At 38.7% G+C, this 16,513-nt stretch overlaps 1 long non-coding RNA gene across 2 annotated transcripts in view; it reads left to right on the top strand.

The window, feature by feature from the left end:
* The window catches only part of LOC106505658 (uncharacterized), a 1,202,834-nt gene that overhangs the window by 694,099 nt on the left and 492,222 nt on the right, over positions 1–16,513 (top strand). The window contains exons 12-13 of one of the 2 annotated variants that reach the window (XR_014823617.1): positions 4,452–4,704; positions 9,274–9,354. The exons of the other annotated variant lie outside the window; for it this stretch is intronic. This is a non-coding gene — a long non-coding RNA (uncharacterized LOC106505658). The remainder of the gene's footprint in view (positions 1–4,451; positions 4,705–9,273; positions 9,355–16,513) is intronic. 2 annotated transcript variants of the gene reach the window in all.

Genomic DNA, 16,513 nt, shown 5'->3' with positions numbered 1-16,513 from the left:
GAGTTGAGAAACATTGTAGAAATCAGTGCATTGGCTTCTTTTTGAGAAAGAATTCTTTTGATTGCTAGGAATAGATGCCACTCAAGTTAGAACAAGAAAATTGGACATTATTTTAAGTGTTCAACAGGTTTTGTGTAATCCAAGGATAGGGCACAGGATTGCTTGACCTCATGGGAACCAGAAAGATGGCAGAAACTAGGTCCACCTTTGCCACCATCACTCAAAATTTTTTGCCTCTGCTTTAGGTTTGCATCATTTTCTTGTGGTTCACTATGGGTTGTTTTCCTTTGTCATTCCTCAGATTATCAACTGTCCAACAACAGGACTAAGTGCAGAAATTCACGTGACGTTCCCTTAACTTCACACGTTTACTGGCTCAGAGCCCCAAAGCCAGATTTCTAGAAGAATCTGGCTCAGCCTCAGTTATGTGTCCACCCATCATCATATCAGCTGTGACTACCTGGTCCAATGCCTTTCCCAGAGTTGTAGCTGGGCAAGCAGAGCTCATCAGATCTTCTAGGCTTTCACTTTATTTTATGTTATTTTTATTTTTATTTTTTTTGCTTTTTGGGGGGTTAGGGGGTGCATGTGCAACACATGGAAGTTCCCAGGCTAGGAGTCTAATCAGAGCTACAGCTGCTGGCCTGTGGCACAGCCACAGCAACATGGGATCCAAGCTGCATTTGTGACCTACACCACAGCTCATGGCAACACCAGGTCCTTAACCCACTGAGTGGGAACAGGGATCAAACCTGCATCCTCATGGTTATTAGGGTTCATTACTGCTGAGCCACAGTGGCTTTCATTTTAAAGATGAGAGACATGAACACCCCTATGAGGGGAAGTGATTTGTCCTTGGTTATGTAAGCAGTTATTGACTGATATAAAGTGATAGAACCCAGGGCTCCTTATGCCTCTTCAGTCTGTAGCACATTGCTCCCCCCTCCTTTTTTTTTTTTAATCATCAAAGGCATATTACATCTGTCACACCCTTCTAGTGTTTCTTCCTAAAGAACAATGGGTGACTAGCAAGTTGGAGATGCATCTAGGTTTTCTGCATAACTATTCTGTAATTTAGTAGGTTGTCAAGTTAATTTCTTTTGATTGCTTTATCAATTTAATTATTTTATTGAGGTATAATTTATATATTATAAAATTCATCCCTTTTAAGAGTACAAGTCAATAAATTTTAGTATGTTTGTAGTTATACAACCATCACCACAATCTTGTTTCAGATCATTTCCATCACCTTATGTCTATGTGAAAATTCATTCATTAATGAATTTGTTGCATTTACAGTAAAAATCTAACTCAATATATTTTATATTTTTCAGCTATACTGTAAACCAGGCACTGTGCTAAAATTTTTAGAAGGAGTCCCCATTGTGGCTGGGTGGAAACAAATCTGACTAGCATCCATGAGGATGCAGGTTCGATCCCTAACCTTGCTCAGTGTGTTAAGGATCCAGCGTTGCTGTAGGCTGCAGTGTAGTTTACAGATAATGCTAGGATCTGGCTTTGTGGTGGCTGTGGTGTAGGCCAGAAGCTGTAGCTCTGATTCTACCCCTAGCCTGGAAACCTCCATATGCCTTGGGTGCGGCCCAGAAAAGACAAGAAAAAAAAAAAAAGAAAAAAATACAAAAAAAAATTGTTACAAAACACTTTTGGTCCTATGTGTCTTGTACTTGAGCTGTGACATATATTAAATAATGCATGAAAAATGCTGTAATAGATGTATGAACAAAGCGTGCTGGTGATGCAGAGGAAAAAAATTCATCAGTATGTAGTATAATCTAATCATCTATAGTAATAAGTTATAACCATAATAACATTAAAATGGTTGTCAATTATGAAACTTAGTGTGTGGCAGACAGTGTGCTAATTATTTTGCGCATAGAATGTAATTTAATTCTAATACTAATTTTACAGAAAATCTGTCCCTGCTATTTTACATTCAAAAATTATGTTATTTAAAATGACATATAATTTTAAACCAATTTGAGAAATTTATATTAGCTATCTACATACAAATCACCGTTGATAACACTAAAAAGAGGAGTAGCCCTGGCATTTACATGTCTAGTAGAGGAAGGGTGTATTCACAAAGTACTACTTTACAGAGATAGAATATTATCATATCCATTCAAATAGTTATGAAATCATAGAAAAGGGGCAGATTATAACTTAATGAAATTAGGGAATTTTCCTTGTAAAGATGGCAGTTATGCTCCACCTTGAAGAAAGGGGAAAATCTTAAAGCTAAAAATGGATATTGGTAAGGTGATAACTTATTGTCCATATTTGGACAACAGGAGAGATAATTCTACTATTATACTGATGCAATAGGAATAAACTGGGATTGACTTGGGAAAACTGGGATATGTGATCATCCTAGTCATTGGAGGAAAGACAGGATAGGTGGAAAAGACATGAGCAAAAGCTCAAAGTTGGGAAAGGAGATGGCCCTTTAAGGTGATAGCATATAAAATGATACAGTGAAGTTTACCTGAAGATATAGATGAATGGGAAGATGGAGACTTTGGGTATTCAGTGGCCAACAGGCTGGATCTTAGAGGTCCTCACCCAGATCTCAAATCCATTTTCTTTCTCCATGTGGAAACTTTTTTCTCTCACTCTTGCTTCAAGTACACTGGTTTTTCTACTACTGTAGTCCAAGTTATATTTCTAATCTCACTCCCCCCTTTCCTAGCTCAGTTTTTTCTATTTTTATAGAAAAACAAATTTTGCAAACTTCTGTCTCCAAATCCTATCAGCTAATTATTTGAGTCTTTGTTTCTGGTCAAATGCGAGCTGGGGGAAAATGGTGAGTTATAATACGACCATACAATTAATCTGTTATTGTTGTTACCTAGTTATAACTAGGGTAGTGGTGGGACTGGAAAAATTCATGAATGAGGGACACATTTGTTTTGAATGCCATTCCTGTGGTCCAATTTCAAAACGAAGGACCTCACAGAGTAGAGAAATTAATTTCAACAAGGAACATAGGTAACATCGTCACATATGGCAAAGGAATTGGGTATTTTCTAGGGAGATCAATTAAGACTCTGGAATGTGAGAATAACCAAAAGGAGTGGTGATGGATGACATATGGTACTGAAAAAGAATCTTAGTATAGTTTTGTTTAGAAAAGGTCCTGTGAACAAATTAGCAGCACTAAAAACCTAGGCCTAATTTAAAGAGCATTTAATTTGAAGAGCTTGAGCTCTTTCACAGAAGCTGCCCATGCACCTACTTAGACATCTGCTATTTGATCTTCAACTTGAGAGAAGACATATTTCACCAGCTCTTTTGCTCTAAGTATTATGTAGGGTCTTCCCATGAAGCACCAGGAAAAATTGTATATGAAAAACTAGCATGGGGCATGTACATTGGGATTTATTTCAAGATATTGCCTGGAAGTTAAAAGTCTCCTAAAATGAAGACCTGAAGAAACTTCAGCTAGTTTACTATCTATAAACACTTCACTGTGCATAATAAAAAACAATTGTCCAAGAGTTTCAGAGCCTATATAACTCAAATTTCCACATAAAATATTAATATTAAGTAGCTTTAAAGTAAAGTAGGACCCTGGTTTCTTGTGCTTCTAGAGCAATTCAATAAAGACGCCTTTGTAATAAACTGGCAACGTTTCAGAGATATCCACCGAACAGCTTCAAGAGGAAAAGAAATGACCTTTATGTATACGAGGCTAATTAAAATAGAACTTGTAGTTTAGACTCCTTATTTTCATTTTAAGTCAGAATGTAATACAGATAGTTAAAACAATATAATGATATTTTTATTCCAGCTATGCTCCCATGAAGTGGGTATCAACACAGTGGAACCATTATTATTCCGGTAAAAATGAATCAGCATTGAGTGTCTGTCAAAATTTTTCATGGTCCAATTATGAAGCCATATTAGCTGTAGTTTATTTAAGCTTCCAGCACACAATAAGCCCTAGAGAGATTATGACTAAGAACATAAATATAGCATAACAATAATGAAAGAAAAAAATTTTTTTGAAAGGCTGTATAATTTAACCCAAATAAAGAACACTGGACTTCATTGTCCAACCTAATATTTTATAAATGAAGAAATTCAGAATCAATGAGCTAAGTGATTTATTCAAAATCACACAACAAATCAGCAACCAATCTAGAACTAGAATGCATGTGATTCTAGAGTAAAACTAAAGTATATTAACAGGAAGTGTTCTTCAATGACTATTGCTATGCTTAGCTGTGACTTGCTGGTAAAACATCTTTAGAGAAAAATGTTTTAATTAGAGATGAGTGGACAAATCTCTCTCTCTGCCACTTAGAAACTCTGGCCATGTCACTTAATCTTAGGGTCCAAATTTACTTGTTGGCTAGTGGAGATAATATCTGCCATGCTTCCTTCTTAGGTTCTTATAAACATAGAACAAATTTCTTTTTTTTTTCCAGAAAAAAGAAAAAAAATATTTCAGGGGATATACAGATGTTACATACTCAGAACTTCAAAAACATAACCTCACCCAGGCTTGATGTGGCCTCGGAATCTTCTAACTGGATTTGGGTCAAAAGACTTTTACTGAACCAGGTTTGTTTTGCCTGACACACAGCAAGCCAAAGTGCTAGGATGCTGAGGATGCAGCAAAGAGAGCATTTAGCCCAAGCAAGGAGGTGGGAGAACAAACTCAAATCCCCTTCCCTGAAGGTGAGTGGCTCAGGGTATTTATGGGATTAAAAAATAAGCTGAGTGGTTGGAGGTGTGGAAACCCTGAGAAAAGATGATCAGAAAAAGGTGCCTCAATTATTACTCTGTGCAGGCATAACTGAGCTATAGACCTCTGCTCTTTGTTCTGAGGGTGGAGTTTTTGGCACCTCTGATGTCATAAGGTCACCAAACAGTCACATATGCCTAGTTAGAGAGGGGTGTTCCCATCCAGTCTCTCTCTCTCTTTTTTTTAAGATCTTTATTTTTTCCATTATAGTTGATTTATGGTGTCCTGTCAATTTCTACAGTACAAATTTCTTTTGCTCACATTACCCTCCATCATGTTCCATTAAAAGTGAATAGATATGATTCCCTATGCTATATAGCAGGATCTCATTGCTTATCCACTCCGAATGCATTATTTTGCATCTACTAACCCCAAACTTCCAGTCCCTCCCACTCCCTTCCCCTCCCTCCTTGGCAACCACAACTCTATTCTCCAAGTAAATGAGTTTCTTTTCTGTGGAAAGGCTCATTTGTGCTGTATATTAGTTTCCAGATATGTGATATCATGTATTTGTCTTTCCGACTCACTTCCTTTAATATGAGTCTCTAGTTCCATCCATGTTGCTGCAAATGGCATTATTTTGTTCATTTTTATGGCTTAGTAGTATTCCATTGTGTATAGATAGCACATCTTCTTAATCCATTCATCTGTTGAAGGACATTTAGGTTGTTTCCATGTCTTGGCTATTGTAGATAGTGCTGCAATGAACATGTCGGTACATGTGTCTTTTTCAAGGAAAGTTTTGTCTGGATATATGCCCAAGAGTGGGATTGCTGAGTCATATGTTAGTTTTGTATTTAGTTTTCTGAGGTACCTCCATACTGTTTTCCATAATGGTTGTACCAAAAAAAATACGATACCTTTTAAAATCACACCCCCAAAAATTAAATACCTAGGAATAAACCAGACTAAAGAGATGAAAGACTTATATGCTGAGAACTATAAAACATTAATCAAGGAAATTAAAGAGGATTCAAAGAAATGGAAAGATATTAAATGCTCCTGGATTGGAAGAATTCATACTGCAAAATACCATAATACCCAAAGCAATCTATAGATTCAATGCAATCCTTATCAAATTACCTATGACATTTTTCATAGAACTAGAACAAACAATTCAAAAATTTATATGGAAAATTTAGACCCAGAATTGCCAAAGCAATCCTGAGGAAAAAAAAAATAACCAAGTAGGAGGCTTAAGTCTCCCAGACTTCAAACAATATTACAAAGCTACAGTAATTAATCAAGATACTGTGGTACTGGTACCAAAACAGACGTACAGACCAATGGAACAGAATAGAGAACCCAGAAAAAACCCAGACACCAACAGTCAGTTAATCTTCAACAACGAGGCAAGAATATAAAATGGGAAAAAGACAGTGTTTTTAACAAGTGGTGCTGGAAAAACTGGACAGCCACATGTAAATCAATGAAACTGGAACACATCCTCACACCATGCACACATTTCTTTATTTATTCTCTGTCTTAGTGGACACTTACATATTTATACCCTCATGTTGGGTATTAGCTCACCAGTGAATCAGGATAAACTGCCTTTAATGGCTTGCAGGATAGTTGAAGAGTAAGGCTTTTCAGTTTGTCATCCCCAACTTAGGGCAAAATTGTGCCCAGTGCTATTTCCCTAGGACCTAGCATAATGTCTAGCATATAGTCAATGTTCAATAACTGCCAAGTGAATAAATGATTAAATGACTAATTGAGTGTATAGAAATAACTCGAATATAAGGTGAGAAGTACTAAGAGCCATCAGGAACAGCAGATTTCATGTTCTGGGTGTTCATAGATCTTTGTTGGATTCCAAAGAGTCCATGAAACCGATGTTAACCCTCTCAGCTCAGACTCTAGAAGTCTTTGGTCCTAGAGCTAATCCTAACACAATGTCTATTTCTGTGATCTTGATCAAATCACAGAGACTTTCTAGGTTTTGTTTGTAAAATGAAAATTGTATACTGTCACCACAGAGGCCAGAGTGACAGTATAAATGCAGGAAGTAGAATAAAGGCAAGATAATGGGGGCTTGTAGAGATGGTACAATCTTGAAAGCTTCCCAGTCTGGAAGGGCTCACCTGTTTTCAATCTAGCAGATTATTTCCAATGCATGAATAAGAACTTAATGTTGTAGATCTTCCACATTTTTAAGAGAAATTCATATTTTTCAACTTTTAAAGTTTTCCAGTATTTAAATGTTAGCTACCAATTCAAAAATTTGTTTAAAAAGGCAAATCAAATCAATCTGTCTCTGGACAAGATCTGGTCCACAGGTCACTAGTATTTTACTTATAGATTAGATGATCTTCAATATTCTAATAATCTCCAGTTCTTTGTTTTGTTGCATGTCAAACTAGTATTGCTAATGTTGGGAAACTATGTAGCTAATATTGGAGTGATCCCTTATTTTTCCCCAAATATCTCTCAGTCAACTTTTACTTATGAAGTCTGTGCTGATGGTTTTCCATAAAGATATGGTCTATGATGTCACAATATAAATATTGCTTCCTGAAATTCTTGAAGGATAGCTAATATTTGAAAATCATGCTGACATCTAGAATTGCTGCTAACCACATATAGAAGGACAAAAGTAAAGATTTTATCTTTATTAGGGCTCTCTATTCAGTTTATCTTGCAATCTTTTTACAGACTATTTTTTCCAGAGATATGCCCTTAATTGAAGGTTGAGAGCTTAGAACTGACTGGAAGAGGTTCTTGGCTTTCCCATCATACATTTCTCTCTGGTCTGGGTATCCATTACAATGAGCTGACTGTTTTAGAACAGTAGATGCCTTTTATTATTGCTGACATAGATCTTGGTTTTTTCCCCCCACATTTGCACCATGTAGATTGATTTCTTTTATGTTTATTCAGCTAAAACTTGTATGCCTGAGAGAAATTGAAATGGTATGCCATTTGTTTTTTTACCTGGCCGTACCTTTAAATAACACCTGTTTTTTATTGAATATTTGCAAAATAATGTATTTTTAAAATTTATAGGAAAACAATCTGGTAGCATATTACAGTATTTTCATCTGTTGACCTTATACTGTACTTCTCTACTTCCTTTGTAAGATGCACTTTTTAGAAAGGGGGGGTTCATAGGCTTCCTTTTACTTTCCTATAACACGGTGTGCCTCCACTAATTTATCATCATGGCAGGTTTCCCTAGTACTTTTTGAACTAAAAATTAAAACAAATTTTAGTATGGAATAGCATGGTATAGGCTCTGAGTTAGATTATCTGTATGTGACTTTCATCTGTTTCTACAACTTGCTGTGTGATTTGGGGCAAGTTACTTAACCATGCTGAACCTCAGTTTCCTCATCATACTACTGTTTTAAAAATTAACTATGAAAATTAATAGTACATGGTATACAGTAGTTATTGTGCAATTTGCTATCATTTTCATTATTATTATTTTAAACTCTCTTGGGAAGAATAGCATTAGGCCACAAGTTGCCTTAGATGACATTTTACGGAATAACATTTGCACAGCATTGTCCCCTTTTCCCAAAATCTCACATGCCCTTTTTGCTTTCTTTCTGTATTTCATTGTCCTCTCTCCCTGTTTTCTTACCTGTCCCAACTCATTCTTGAATATTTGAGTTACCACTAAGTGCATGATGTGGGCAAAAGACCATGAAAACAAAAGAGATTCGAAAGTGATCAAAAGAAACTCTGTCTCCTCTCTCAGGGGACTTGCAGGATGTTGGAGGTAGGAGGCAGGAAGGAGGCAGCCATTAATCCAACAATGGCATGAGTATACAATTACAAACTGTGACAGCTAACCACAATTAATGAACACCTAAATTTACCCTTGCTCAGGGAACTGTGAAGCATAATAACATTAGCAAGTAATATTTATAAGATGTTTACCTCTTGCAAAGCACTTGTACTTCTGCTTTATTTGAACCATATAATGGTGGTTGGTGTTGTGATGTAGATATTACCAATTCCCACTTTAGAGAAAAAGAAACTGAAAAGTTAAATGACTTGCTTAGAGTCACATAATAGTCTTATCAAAAGCCTTAAAGCAGGATCTTCTGTCTATAGCCTCTCTAGTCTTTCTAATAATCTGCAAAATAAGAATTTTTGTAGTTGCCAAACTTGCTTAGCAGCTTCTGGTAATGACTGTGTCTCTTAAGGGACTTATATTCAAATGATATTTTGGGGCCCAAGCTCTAGGCTTTAATTTCTGGATAGACCATGTGACCAGGTTACCTCTAAACTGTGGTTCTAATCCCAGCCAGCTCCTCCCAAAGCGTAAATGCCAAAGAAGGCCAGAGAGATTATAGCTCTGATTTATCAGGACCCACCGCTGCTTTTGGGAAAGCCTATTTAAGGTCCACATAAGCCTATTTCCCATCCACCTTGGTTGCCAGCCTCTCTGCCAGAATCCCTATTGTTGCCCCCACTCCCAGTCTTATTTTTCTCTCAGTTTACAAAGGTAAAAAGACAATAGTAGAAAAATGTCCATTTCTTTCCAGCAGAGTTGGAATTCTGAAAAACGTGGAACAGAGTTACAAAGCCACAAGCTATGGCTTCACCAAGTAGAAATTTCATTCTTCCAGGTATGTGTGCATCTTCTTCCCTGGGCACAGTGATGCCTGAGATGGCCTCATATTTCAGGAAATGACACAATACTAGGTCACCTCACCTAAGGTACATGCTCAGAGGGATATCCAGGGAAGCTTTGCCCATTATTCCCATGGCTATACCTTTAAACAGTCCATCATCATATTGGCTTGCTTGCTTGATAGGAAAATGTAGCTCTGACAGGTGATTCTGTTTTGTTACATTCAGAAGGCTCATAAGCAGCCAGGTAACACAGGGCAGCCTCAACTGGTTTTAGGGATCAGCCCTGAGCATGCTCCCCTCCCTATCCTTGAGACTGCCTGGCAGTTATATAGCCACAACACCAAAGCTTAGTATCAATCGCCCTAGATGAAATGAGCACCCTCTTCAAACAGGAGATTTTGCCTTTACTTTTAGCAAACTTTCTCATGAGTTGTTTTGGAAAGGAAATATGACTTCTAGTCATGGCTCCCAAAAGAGTTGTGACATTTTGGATTTGAAAGAGCTTTAGTTAAGTGCCTTCATTTACTGAAAATAAAACTGGTAAATAATAACCCCTCAGAGATATATATGTATGGATCCTTAGAATCTGTGAAAATGTTACCCTGCATGGCAAAGGGACTTTGCAGATATGATTAAGCTTAAGGACCTTGAGATGTGGAGATTATCTTGGATTATCCTCATGGGCCAAATTCCCAGTCCCTACAAATACAAGAGAAAGGCAGAAGAGGAGATCAAAGAGATGCAGCATGAGAAGGGGTCTACCAGTGATTGCTGGCTTTGAAGATGGAGAAAGAGGACATCCAGCCAAAGAATATAAGTCCTGTAGGAGTCAGAAGTGGCCTCCCCTTACAGGCAGCTGGACAATAGGAACCTTGGTCCCACAACAGCTGGGAATTAAATTTTACCAACAATAAAAATGAGCAAAAACAAAAAAACAAAGCAAGCAAACAAACAAACAAAAGAATTCTCCCCTAGAGTCTCTAGAAAGAAATAGAGCCCTGCCTAAATTTTGATTTTAACCCAGTGAGACCCATGTTGGATTCCTGACCTACAGAAACGAATGTAATGTATTTGCGCTGTTTTAAACTGTGAAATGTATGGTTATTTGTTCCAGCAGCAATAGGAAATGGATACAGGCATACAGAGGGAAAGAGACTTGGCCAGTGTCACATACGCACGTTATAGCCCAGCTGGGAGCTGTACTCAGGACACTTGACCACTTGTTGCTCTAGAACTTCCCAATCATCCCAACTTCATTTACTCTCTAACACATCACTTGAGCTCTTTCTCTTATCTTGGTGATCATCTCTCAAACATGCCTGATTCTGTCTTACTTCCGTAGTTGGTTTCGTATCATCTGTCTCATTCTCTAGAATGGAAGCTCCTTGAGTACAAGGATTTTGTCTGTATTGCTTACTATTTAACACTTAGTTACCAGCACAGCACTGCACATGGAGTAAGGCTCAATAAAATCTGATTTTTAAAAAAAGGAAGAATTAAAGAGTGAGTGAATGAATAAACACTATGTAAAATCAATGGAAATGGAACTATTATGCTAAAAGAGGTTTCATAAATTTATGCTCAAATCTTTAATATGTGATGAAACCTGAGACTGAGAAAGTCACAGGTTCAGTTCTTAGCAGATCCAGAGCAGACCCAAGGCCTCTTGATCAGCTGGACAGCACATTCCCTTTTTTAATTTGATGTCCACCAAAATATCAAATTTTTTTCTTCTTTTTATCACCACACCTGCAGCATATGGAAGTTCCCAGGCTAGGGGTTAAATCAGACCTGCAGCTGAGGCCTATACCACAGCCACACCAGCAAAGGATCTGAGCCACATCTGCAACCTACACCACAGCTTGCAGCAGGTCAGGTATTGAACCTGCATCCTCACAGAGATAAGTCGGGTTCTTCACCTGCTGAGCCATGATGAGAACTCCAAAGTGTCACATTTTAAAAGCAGTGTGGACGTAAGTGGATGCTTGCAACCAAAGTGTAGAAGCTGAAACTGATACAACCTGGGTGTATATATTGCTGAAGATACACAGGGGCAATACCTGTCCTGAAATTGTTTGCCTTTTACATTTTTTTTCTGTATTAGTTCAGATAGACCACAGGCGATTCAAGCAAACACTTTCATTCATTCCTGAAAAAAGATTGTAAAGGTCTTTAGGAGGAACAGGTTTGGCAGTTCCATCCAGCATCCTGATTGTGCTGGTCTGGACTAAAAGGCATTGACTGCCTGTCTGGATGGCGACTGAAGTCTGGCTTTTAAAATCTACTTCTAAGTGGCTCATATGTTCCTTCTTCTTTTTTTGATTTTACATACTTAGTGTACAACCTTTTAATGACCATCTCCATGTGTTTTAGTCAAATCTTCTTGTTTGTGGGTTTTTTATGCTATAAAAAAATTGGAATTGAGCAATTCCTTATCTATAAATTTCATCACCAGATATCTATTGCAAATCCTCCAGGATCAAGAACAGAGATGCCAGCCTGGAGGAGACTTTTATACCTAGACCAAGGGCACCCTGCTGCAACTGTCAAGGATAAGTGCTTGAAGGGGTCTCCCTGAGAGGGTCACAGCAAGGCCACTGACCCCTTGTAGAGTCAGGCCACAGGCCAAGGTGGAGTTTGCACTCCTGTGTATACTCAGTGCTTTAGGCTAAGTGTTTGCGTCTCCCCAAAATTCATATGTTGAGACCTAACCCCCAATATAAGGGTATTTGGAGGTAGGGCCTTTGGGAGGTAATTAGGTCATAAGGTAGAATTAGTGCCCTTATAAAAGAGACCCCAGAGAGCCCCCTCTCCCCTTCCTCCATACGAGGACATAGTGATAAAATGGCCTGTAACCCAGAAGAGGTTCCTTACCAGAACCTGACCACAATGGACCCTGGTCTTGGGCTTCCAGTCTGCAGAACTTTGAGAAATAAATTTAAGTTATTTATAAGCAAGGCAGTTCATCTTTCTTTGTTATCACGGCCCAAAGAGAATACAATACTTGCTTTTCTTATTTTTACCTTTTTTAAAAAACATTTGGGACACATTTATTAGAATATAATTCTAGGAGTTCCCTTCATGGCTCAGTGGTTAACGAATCTGACTAGGAACCATCAGGTTGCGGGTTTGATCCCTGGCCTTGCTCAGAGGGTTAAGGATCTGGCATTGCCATGAGCTGTGGTATAGGTCGCAGACACAGCTTGGATCTGGCACTGTTGTGGTTCTGGCAAAGGCCAGCATCAAGAGGTCCGATTAGACCCCTAGCCTGGGAACCTCCATATGCTGCAGGTGTTGCCCTGGAAAAGACAAAAAAGACAAAAAAAAAAAAAAAAAAAAGGAAGAAAAGAAAAGAATGTAATTCTAATGAAGTTAGAGATCTTTGACTTCTTTGCTCATGGATGTATCCAAGGCACCTCAGAAGTCAGAAGTCATCTGTTGTATAACTGCAAGGCTATGTCTTCAGGAAACACACTTAAGATACCTGATTTTCTATTGTAACATTTTCCTTTGATTTACACATTCTTCCTCACTCTTCCAACACTGGTTCCATCTCCATTTCTTCCCTGGGAAAACAAAAACAAACAAACCAAACAAAAGCAAAAACAAAACCTTTACCCCTCTGTGCCAAGGATAAGCGAACCAAGACACTTTAAAAATGGCAAATAAAGGGAAAGACAGGTAAAACATCAATTTCTAGCTGTGAGTGACCCGAGTCTTATTGGATTCCTCTCTTTCTGGTCCTGTACTGCCATTTCCACTTCTGTCAGGCAGTATCTTCTGTTGGGCCGGGAGGCCAAGTCAGATATGTTTTCTGGGCTGTCTGGAAGCATAGTCCGTGCCCAGGCTGGCAGCTTCTATCAGCGTAGCTCCCTCTGTGTGCTTCACCTCAGTGTCCCTCGGCCTCCTGCCTGCATTGAGGAAGCAGCAGCCGCAGCCGGGCTCCCATGGGTGAGAGCCACAAATCAAATTGTCGTTCCTTTCATAAGCTTGACCCAGGCAGTCACTCCCACGAGGCAAGCATTTTCCAGGAGAGCTTTTTCTATTCTGACAAAGCCCATGAGGCAGCTATTTTGTGAAGAGATTCAATCTAGGTTTCGCATGAGGAAGAAAACTTTCAAAATTATACTCTAGGCAGTGTTGACACCAGTTCCAAGTCATGGGAGACTGGCAGGGAGTCCATTCTCATTTCTGCTGCTCACCACCTCAGCCACCTTCAAAAAATGTTTTGACCTCTCTGGGCTTTGGCTCTCCTATCTGTAAAGTGAGAGTTGGTCTAGTGTCAGCTATGATAACATGGAGGCCTGGGATCTGAATTCAGTCTGCACATACATTTTATTTATTCTAAGCAGTTTTTCTGACTTTTTGTTAAAGCAATCATTTTAATGTCTTCCTTAGAGATAGTTGCCCACTAGTCTCTCAGTGGTCTCCCAGCCCATTTGGCTTAAATTGAGTTATACTCATTTGCTTTACCTATTTGTTCTCTGAAGGCATTTCAGTGTACAACCCATGGACTAGATGGCCTTAAACTTTATTCCTGGTTTTAATGGTTTATGATTCCCCAATGCTAAATCACTTGTGAATGAACAGAACATAGAGATAAATTAGACATTTCATGCATTTTTTTCATCAAGACTGTTTCCATTTCACATGCCCTCACTTTTGCATGCATGGTAATCATTTTCAGCAGTAACTCTGTCTTTGTTAAATGTGTGTGACTCGATGGCCCACGAAACAGGAGAGCATGAGGGCTGGTGGCTGAGCAAGGCAAGTCATAGTTTTCAACAGTTTTGAGCATGCAGAAAGGAGAGACTCTGTGGTAGATGGCAGAGTGGCCAGAATTCCACACCCATCCCTGGAGTTTTGTTCACATGACTTTGCAGCTTGTCCCACTGAGGTCAAGTTTGTTTCCCCACTCCATGAATCTGGGCTGATTTGTGACTTTGTTTGGGCAATAGAATGTGGCAGAAGTGATCTGATACCAGTTCTAAGTTAGGCCTCCAGGAGGCCTGCTGTGCTTCCACTCAGTGTCTCAATACCCCGAGAGCTGCCATCTGAACAAGCCTTGGTTAGCTTGCTGGAAAATGAGACATATGTTTCCAACAGTACCCTAGCCAACAGCCTGCCAGCTCTAGAGGCATAGTTGCCTACCTGACCAGCAGGTGACTGCTCTTGCATGAGTGAACCAGACAGACAACAGATCCTGAGCCCAAAGATCATGAACCAAAGAAACAGGGGTTGTGTTGAGCACTAAGTTTTGGTGTGGTTTGTCATGCAGCAGAAACTGGTATAGATCAGTGTACTCTGTTCAATGCAACAAACACTGAACAAGTAGCCTGGGAAAATCCAGCTGAATAAGATACTATCTCTATCCCAAAGAAATGTATGGGTTAGCTGAAAAACAAGAAAACTGAACAGATATTGAAAAGGAAATATTGAGATATGGCAGGTGTCATAAAGAAGGTGCAATTGCAAGTTTAGAGTTTAGATTGGAGGATCAGAGAAGACTTAGTAACGAAGGGACCATTAGAAGTGGATATTAGATCATGTCTAGAAATTACACAGGTAAAGATGGGGGATGGATTTGTTATTTATGGGGAGAGATAGCTGAATAATAAAGATTCACAGAAATAAGAAGGCAGAGCAGTTTCAACAAGTATTTACTGCATTCCTGTTTTCCTATTTGTGAAACTATGAAGATATACATGATATAAATCTGGAACTGAAATGGCTCATGATCCAATTGAAAAGACAATACCTGACTACATGAAACAAATTATAAAGTAAGGCACAAGTCTTCTTTCAGATCTACCATGCAGGAGGGCAGATCTGAGTAAATGAGTTTACAAGCCTGATGACAATGATCTTTGGGAAGATTACCTAGGGAATCACAGCCAAAATCAGTTTTGAGGGTGACCAGCATCTTGCCTTCCATGATATTTCCTCTCAGGCAGCAACATATTTTCTGGTGATACCTAAGAAACATATTTCTTGGGTTTCTGTAGCAGAAGGTGATGATAAAAGTTTTCTTGGACATTTAATGATTATTGGCAAGAAATCTCCTGCTGATCTGGGCTTGAATATGGGTTATTATCGAATGGGGGTAAAGGAAGGCACGGAGAGAGACAGTCTGTCTATCATTTTTATTGCCACATTCCTGGAGGTCAGCAGACAAATTGGGATAATTTCTCCTTCTCTAAGCAATAATCTGGTTTGCAAGTGTAAGTATGTTAAACAATATACTTATCTTTGCCTATGTATGGAGAGACTGAAGAAATAATTTAAAACCCTATTCATAATAAAATATATTGCTGTATAGTTTATAGTAAAAAAAAAATAAGATGTGAATTAAATGACAACACGAAAGTAACTGATCCTTCTATTAGGGCTACAAGACATCCTGAAAGTAGGGTTCAGTATTTTCCAGAGTTTTCCCATAAGACCTCAATCATTTAAGATGCCTCATGGCCCAGTAAGTTTAGAAAATGTCACATGCTATAAACTGCTTGTGGAGATTAATTTTTCATTTTAACATATAAAGGTTCTGAGGAGCTCTTGCTTTAAAAAGACCAAGGTTAACCCTTTCATTTACCCAGGGACAACTAAAACAAGTCAGCAAAACTTTGACGTAATCTGATCTTTCCCTTTGTCTGGAGAGGGAACCAGTTAGTGGCTAAGTGATTTACTCAAAGTCTCAACCCAGTTATTGGTAAAGACAGATAGGACCCAGGTCTCCCCAACAGATTCTAGGTTAGGAGTATTCTTTCTCAGATTTCTTTTTGCCTCACACAAGGTAATCAGAATACAGTGAATCCATAAGTGGGAGCAAAACAGAGCTTTGCAAGCGAAAACCCTATGGAAGCTCCTTGATAGTGCTGGAACATGGGTGGGTATTGGCCAACAGGGAGAATTGAGACAGGCCAAAAGAAGCGGGGGACTTTCCAGAGAGCAGATAAAACATTCCTGATAGGACTCACTCTCACCACTGCATCTCCCTCACCCCTGCTGTTTTTCCCCTTTTTATTTTAATAGACTAAATTTTTTCAAGGAGTTTATTTATTTATTTATTTATTTATTTATTTATTTATTTTTGTCTTTTTGCCTTTTCTAGGGCTGCTCCCATGGCATATGGAGGTTCCCAGGCTAGGGGTC

Source organism: Sus scrofa, chromosome 13, assembly GCF_054392235.1.
Source record: "Sus scrofa isolate SSC_HxYL_T2T_F1_AM1 chromosome 13, Sscrofa_HxYL_maternal_Yorkshire_Landrace_v2.0, whole genome shotgun sequence".
In the NCBI taxonomy this organism is placed as follows: domain Eukaryota; kingdom Metazoa; phylum Chordata; class Mammalia; order Artiodactyla; family Suidae; genus Sus; species Sus scrofa.
This window is presented reverse-complemented; position numbering and strand designations above follow the sequence as displayed.